The sequence below is a fragment of the Thermobia domestica genome, chromosome 5 (genome assembly GCF_964235325.1).
Source record: "Thermobia domestica chromosome 5, izTheDome1.hap1.1, whole genome shotgun sequence".
NCBI lineage: Eukaryota > Metazoa > Arthropoda > Insecta > Zygentoma > Lepismatidae > Thermobia > Thermobia domestica.
The window spans coordinates 285,753,027-285,761,693 of NC_137458.1; positions in this window are offsets into that span (position 1 = coordinate 285,753,027).

The following is an 8,667-nucleotide window of genomic DNA, read 5'->3' on the forward strand; positions in this document are numbered from 1 at the left end:
TAGGCGGTATAATAGGGCTGTCAAATTGAAACAACAAAGCATACTTTAGGTAATAGCGCGAAAACGAGAAGAGATAGCCAAACGTTGTAAAGGAGCAAGTTGTCATGACACGATAAGCATTTCAATAACACATAGCGCTTCCACGGGGATAACGCACAACATCCGCAAATGGACCAATCAGGGATGAAAAGCAATCACAGAGCTTTATCTATTACGCGGAATCCAAATAACGTAGGTAAGAATAAAGAATGATAAAAAATAAGTGATACGGGTTTTTTCGTTTTTGCAAGATGAGACAAATAACGTAAATAGATGCATCGTTATCTCAATGTCGAAAGATTGGAGAACTGGGAATATGAAGATGTGAACGCCTGTATGAGAGGCAACCCGTCAATCAGTGTTGTAGAACTGGTTGCAGGTGACAGGTAGAATCCTGCTCGAGAGATAAATACCAAACCTGGTCTTGTTGTTTAATGGTTTATATGTTATATCTATTAGTAGTTAGTGATTGCGAACAGTTCAATGCTCATGATCAGTAATTTAAAAGCCAGCCAGCAGTAAACGAAATCACGCCCTTCCTGTAAGAATCGGCCGTATAGGATAGTAATACAAACATTGATATTGTTTTGCAACAAGCCCCGTTGTAGGGATAAATTGGCCCTTTGTGGGATACTAAACAACATGTTGAACACAATTGAACAGGTTGACAAAAATAGACAATTCATAGTCACATGCATATGAACATGCATTTAAACCAAAACACATGAATATGTTACACAAGCACTATTTTCGGTAATATGCTGTATGTTGAACCATAGCCGGCTGCTATTTAACAGAATGTAGCGTAATGTCGAATATTGTATGGAACGAATATAAGCAATTGTAGTAAATATTCGTCATACAAATGATTCTTATTGAAATCGGACATGAGCCTAATAGAACTTTCTTGACATAAGCAGTATTAAAACGATATTAAATGATTCGGGGCTACATGTATTTGTTTCGAAATATACAAATATAAATATTATAAAGTATGGCACGTCAAATGAAAATGAAAAGTCCTACAACTAACTAACAAGACAGTTCGATATACATTTACGAAAACAGTACATAAATACCGTTCTTGGCCATTCAAATGCGTTTGAATTTGCCACATGTCAATATTGGAAACCATTCCTCTGTTGTATTAATAGATAGAACTAAACGTAGCATTCCGAACACAAACATCTAGAAAACAGGTCTAGTGTCATTGACAAAGAACTGGGCATAACTAAAACCGAAGAACATAACCAGTGATGCAATTCATGTTGTTTAATATCCCGCAAAGGGCCAATTTATCCCTACAACGGGGCTTGTTGCAAAACAATATCAATGTTTGTATTACTATCCTATACGGCCGATTCTTACAGGAAGGGCGTGATTTCGTTTACTGCTGGCTGGCTTTTAAATTACTGATCATGAGCATTGAACTGTTCGCAATCACTAACTACTAATAGATATAACATATAAACCATTGAACAACAAGACCAGGTTTGGTATTTATCTCTCGAGCAGGATTCTACCTGTCACCTGCAACCAGTTCTACAACACTGATTGACAGGTTGCCACTCATACAGGCGTTCACATCTTCATATTCCCAGTTCTCCAATCTTTCGACATTGAGATAACGATGCATCTATTTACGTTATTTGTCTCATCTTGCAAAAACGAAAAAACCCGTATCACTTATTTTTTATCATTCTTTATTCTTACCTACGTTATTTGGATTCCGCGTAATAGATAAAGCTCTGTGATTGCTTTTCATCCCTGATTGGCCCATTTGCGGATGTTGTGTGTTATCCCCGTGGAAGCGCTATGTGTTATTGAAATGCTTATCGTGTCATGACAACTTGCTCCTTTACAACGTTTGGCTATCTCTTCTTGTTTTCGTGCTATTACCTAAAGTATGCTTTGTTGTTTCAATTTGACAGCCCTATTATACCGCCTAAATATGCATATGGGCCGCTATAAAAAAATACGTGTCGCTTATTTTTTGCTGTTCTACAAATCTGTGAAGTTTGATTAAAATCGGCGTGTATCACTTGGGAAACCTTACTTGTAAGTCCTGGTGACTATATTCTTCGTTCACATCAATGATGCCCACTCTTCTAAGCAACCTTCTCCTTCATTCTCACAGCCTGGGACTTGCTGCACAAGATTAAGGAGCTCTTGTTGTGTGACAGGGGTAGGGTCAGGTGCGTCTTCAAACTGGAGATCAGGCCAAAGCTTCTTCCAACTTTTACGCAGAAAGTTCTCGCTTGTGTTTTCCCATGATTCAGCTAACCAGTAAATAACGTCTTTAATTGTTTTTTTTTTTTTTTCAAGTTTTCACGAATAGAAAGAGAGTCATTTGCAATTAAAAAACGAAGGAGCCTCTTCCTGTAGTTTAGTTTCACGTGGTTGAAAATCCCTTGGTCCATTGGCTGCAGAAGTGACGTAACATTCGAAGGCAGGAAAGTTGCTTTTATGTCCCCGCACACCAACTGCTTGGCGGACGGATGGGAAGAGGCATTTTCGATAAGAAATGCTCGTTGTAGCAGATTATTTTCTTTGTTGGACTTCTTCACTGACGGAACGAATTGCTTATCGAACCACTCCTTGAAAATAGTACCTGTCATCCATGAGTTGTTCTGATTTCTATAAAATACTGGAAGTGAATTCATATTTAAATTCTTCAAAGCCCTAGGTTTGGGAGATTTTCCTATCACCATCAACGGCAGCTTGTTTGTTCCTGTGACATTACTGCAAGCTAAAACTGTAAGCCGCTGTTTGTTCGTTTTGAAGCCTGGTGCAGAGGATTCCTCTTGAGAATCGAGACATTTTGTAGGGAGAGCTTTAAAATTCAAGCCTGTCTCGTCTGCATTATAAATTTGCTGAGGCGAATAATTTTGCAATGACACTATTTCAGCAAATTCTGTAATGTAATTTTCAGCGGAAGCTGTGTCAGCTGACAGCTTTTCTCCACAAATCGATAGCTGTCTAATTCCATGCCGCTTTTTCCATCGATCCAACCATCCGTTGCTCGCTGAGAAGGATGAATCTTCGTTCATCAATTTTGTTTAGATGCAACGCTTTTTCCTGAATCAATGGACCAGTAATTGGCACGCCTTTCTGTCGTTCTGGCGAAAACCATTAAAAAACTGCTTCATCGATGTTTTGATTGACAGACACTGCAGCGTGATGGCGTTGTTTTAATGTCTTTTCACTATTGGTTGCAGAATACTGTTCGATTTTAGCACGATTTTTTTTTTTTTTTTAGTTACTTATTGTTGCTTTTCCAACTCCGTACTCCGCCGCTAACTTGGTCAAACGTTCGCCGTCGTCTAAACGTTTTAAGGCTTTTAACTTTTGTTCCACGGTACACGAACTGTGTTTCCGCTTACTCGACTCAGCCATTACAGTACGTACTTTTAAAACGTCAACTCAAGCTGTTTATTAGAATACGTAAACAAATATTAACCGCACCAACGCTTGAACACTTAACAATTAACTAACGCCTTATTTATACGCAGCAGATGAACGGTCTATTCAGCAGATGAACGGTCACTAGAAAGACGCAATAATTACATCAATAAATACAGTAAAAAAAGTGATAGGGGTAGAGTGATAATAGGCTATTTTTAGCACACGCTCGCCTAGCAACAATGACAGCTCACCGGACGTACTGTACACCCGCCAGTCAAGGTCACTGCCCTTTCGACCACTGGGCCACCTTGTCTAACCTCAGTCGTTCTTTTACCGCCAATTCAGTGACGAAATAAGTACGTAATATTATTTCCCGGGTAATTCGAACCCCGAAATCCGAACAGGCTTCAGCCCCAATTAGTTCGGATTTGAGGGGTTGTACTGTAGTAAAGTATCCATGGTGTGGTAAGACCAATATAATTATAATACATCGTGCTTCACGATCATAATGTTTTGTTCTTATAACAAAAATAAGTCATTGGAAGAAAAACTGAAATGGGATAATATAAAGAAGAATATTAAAATGCAATCAAATTGTTAGAGAAAAACTCGACTTCACGTCAATTTTTCGATTTAAAATAAAAGCAAAAATGATCGCAGGAATTTCGTTCAAATTTAACTCAAATCAAAAACATTACTTTTGATGCACAACACATAGATGATCAGAGATTCAAATTATATTTAGTGTAATGTACTCTCTGTGTGCTCTTCTACTAAATATTTTGTTTTACTTTAGCTATCATTTTACAAGTGAACTACTAAACTTTATAAGAGAGTCTTTAATTCTATCTAACTAGCGTATAAATAAAAAAAAATGAATATTTTCGGTAATATTCTTCATTACTTCTCTAAATATCTTTCTCAGAGGCAAATTCGGGAAACCATGTCCTCAGTTTATTTCTGTCAGTAAGAAACCGAGAATTATGAACTCATTAATTCAATCTTATTTTTCTAATAATAATAGCAATATATTTTTCTTCTTAGTTTGTTACATTTTTGCCGTTGGTATCTCTTTTTACAGCTTACAGAAGCTTTTTTTTTCTTTCCTAGAGGTAAAGATCAATGGATAACATTATTCAAGGCAAGTGTAGAACTACCTTACTTGTTCACTCTTTTCACGTAGTAATTCTTTTTAGTGGTATAAATATTCAAGTTTGACAGGCTTTATGCGACTGTTAAAGGTGGCTTAAGGGCAGCTTAAACACAGTTTAAACACTTTACACTGCTAATGTTGGTTTATCTTGAGCATGTGATTCCAGTCTCGTAGTAAGTTTTCTTCTATATAATTCAAACTTCGTGTTAATGAAGTATGCACCTTTAACTACTCTGGTGGGTCTCACTGACTCCAGATATCATACGTTCATTTCTAAATTTAAACATTCTTAACAGACGACGCAGATTTCTTCTCTACCTCACAGTTCAACGTGGACTATCATTCTATTAATAGGAACACAAATCAATATCGCTACTTTTCCAATGTAATGTAGCAGGGATCTGCGATATCAAGCATTATCTTGTTAGTCAATGTAGTTAATGGTAAACTGAGTTCATTCAAAATTTATATAATCGGATCTTTAATCGTTGAACGTCGATATTCCCTTGTCTAGGCTGTCATCAAAAGTCAAGAGTTTTGAGCCTAAACAGTTCGTGTGACTGTTCAAGAGGGCACCGTGCTACATTATAAATCATGGCTTTCATTTAATTCCATGGTGTATGATAAATAATAATTGTAGTATTAACGATGATGTATCACATTTTAAGGATATTATTTCTGTAGTTGTTAAAGACTTTGTCCCGATCCGAAAGACTTACATCAGTTCCCTTCGTGGTTTGATACAGAAACTCGTTTTGGTCTTCAAAATAAATATCGTGCTTGGATGCTGTGGAATAAGTTTCCGAGTGAACACACGTATAGATCTCTTACGAACATCAGGCACATTCAAAATATCTCATCCATATGAAATATTAGAAATGTGTGAAAAATCTATCATGTCCTTTCACTTCTGAGCCGACTTGTTTTTTTCTTTTTTTTCTCTTTTTTCTTTTCTAATTCTTTATTCTCATAAATTCCAGGAAGCAACAACCATGTATCTCGCAAAAAAATAGAGCACAACTCGATTCGGTTGCATAAGTCATTATTACTTCATTAGTGTTCATTTGTTCCGCAAATTACATAGTACTCCACAAGTAATGCCCACTTTTTTCTTAAATGATTATCTTCTTTCTCACTTTGTACCACTAGTTTTAAGAAATATCAGTATTATCATTTTAACTTCATGCCAACCGGCAGAGCAGATCATCTAGAACGGAACATAATTTTATTTTCACACATCGTTAGTGCTTGGTTGGTGCCCTTACTGTCGGAAACTCCATCGTTAGTGTTCCAGGAACGACTCCAACCCATTAAAATAATATCTAATTGCCTGCTAACTTCAAGGCAATAGGGCTGACAAGTCACCTACACCAGACCACAATTTCGAATGCATATATTGTTACTGCTTTATAAGTGCTCGTTAGTGCCGCAAATCTCATTGTTAGTCCTCCACAAGTAACGCCCACTTTATAAAACTTCATTACCGGCCTTCTAACTTCGTGTCAACAGGCTTGCAAGCCACTTACAGAGGATCACAATTCTGATTTCACACATCGTTAATTCTTAGTTAGTGTTCGTTAGTGCCGGAAATTCCATCATTGGTGCTCCACAAATAACGCTAACTTAATAAAATAAAATCGCTATTGTAGGAGATTCCTACGTTAGTGCTTCAGATGTAACACCTACCTTTCTTGGAGAGAAACACTAATTTCCTGCTAACTTGATTCAAACATTCCTGACACATCACCTACGGCAGACTACAATTTTGATTTCTCACATCGTTCGTGCTACATTAGTCCTAATTTTTTACGCTAATAATTTGTCAGTGATCTACAATAATGACTATTAAAAAGGACTATTGGCCTGCTAACTTATGGCAGACAGCAATTTCGAATTCACGCATGACAAACCTATTGGAATGAAGGTAGCAGGCAAATGGGGATTACGTTTTTTAACTACAGAGCATTAACGATGAGACATGCAGAACTAAGTAAGCACTAACGATAGGTGGAATCGAAATTGTTGTTTGCCGTAAGTGTCGTCCTGTTCTGTTGGAATGAAATGAGATCATTAATGTTTTTTCTTAAAACAAATGCAGCCATTGTCTCTGGAGCACTAATGATATGATATGCGGCCCTAACGAACACTAACAAGGCACTAATTACAGAAGTAATCGAAATTGTGGTCTGCAGTAGGTTTGATCTCTGGTCCGCTGGCATGAGGTAAGAGGCCAATAAGGGTTTCTTCAAAAATGTAGGCATTATTTATAGAGCACTGCTGATGGGACATCAGCACTAACGAACATTAGCGATGTAATAACGATTGGTGAAATCGAGATTGTGGTCTATTGTAATTTCCGTGTGGCTAGCTGACATAAAATTAGGTGGAGAAATGATTTTTAAAACAATGTATATCCGTTGTGTTAGGAGCATTTACGATGTGATATGCGGGACTAACCAGAACTAACAAAGCACTAACTACATTGACGTTTAAATCGTAGTCTGCTATAGGTGGCCAGCCAGCTTCATAAGAGGTACTAATTTTTTAAACTAAAAGCTGCATATATAGAAGCACTACCTTTAATGCTTATGGCAATAAAACTGCTCGAACCGGCAATTTCATTTATGGGGTGGTTTTGATATGTTGACCTCTTGGTATGAAGTTAGCAGGCCAATGGCGGCTCTTAAAAATTGGGACATTATTTTTGTAGAACTAACGATGGGATTTGCTGCACTAACGAGCAGTAACGGAGCACTAACAATGTGTGAAATCGAAATTATGGTCTGCCTTAGGTGCCCTGCCAAATTCATGGACATATTAAGCACCCCAAAAATATATTTCATTGTTACTCTAATTTCTCTGAAAAAAGCAGAAGAATCTGTTATCACTTTTAGGTTCAGTAGTAATTAAGAAAATATCACGCCATACGAACCATATTCCATCACACTTCACACTGCTACTTGTTTTGTAAATTTAGAAAGGGTGGAGTAGAACAAACTTGAAGAAAATCGTATACACTATCAAGTGCGTATAGTAGCAGTAATTGATTACTATTTGTTAAGGTAGAGAGAATACTTTTCTGTGTTGAATATGACAATAAAAAATTAAAAGAAGGTAGTGAAACTCGTAACATTTTAAATTATGATTAATTTCAATGTAGTACTATTGGCAAAAGCGATTGTGTTGTCTCGAAAGTGTGTTACATACTGCTAATTCAACAGTAAGGAAATTAGTTACAGTAATGGAAGAAATTGATTACAGTCGATTACCTCATATCAGTATCGATGTTTCATAAGCCACACTTTAATCCTCGACTTGTAATCCGAACCACTGTTTGAGATTTTAATCTAAAACTTGATACGCCAAATCGGGATCGAATCAGGAATCACGTGCGGGAAGGTCATGTGGGTTATCCGTTTTAACACAAAATAGCACAATACAATAATTTCTCTGTCGAGAATAAAGTGAGAAAATAAATACTAAACGTCATTTAGTAAGTCTATACAGCTTATACGTTTTCTATTTCATTCTAGTTATTTGAAGACCTAGAAAACCCACGAGCACGGTGTTTGTCCACCACAAATTCCACACAGCGCAAGCTGTGATCGAACCAGGGACCCCAAGCACAGGAGGTGAACGCTCTACTACTGAGCCAGCGCACCCTCCATAATAGTTTTTATTGTTGATAGATAGTCTTAAATACCCCCTTACAATAAGTTGTTTTTATTTTCAAGGTTTTAGTTACAATACTTACCTATACAGCTTTATTTACTTACCTTTTAAAATAAAATAATGTTTGTTTTTGAGTAACTCATAAACTGACTAATAAATGATTACAACATTACAAGACGAAACTATAGTGAACGTCCCACACACTTTAATAATTCCTGATATAAACGCCTGCCTTCTATATCGGACATTATTAATATTCTCATAATAGAGATCTGCACGGGTTAGGGCTGAGCCCGTGAGCTTAGGCTCGTCCCGACTCGTGTGCTGGGCTCGGGCCTACAAGGCATAGATCACTTCGGGCTCGGGTCAGGAACGGGCCGTAAATTTTTAAATATACA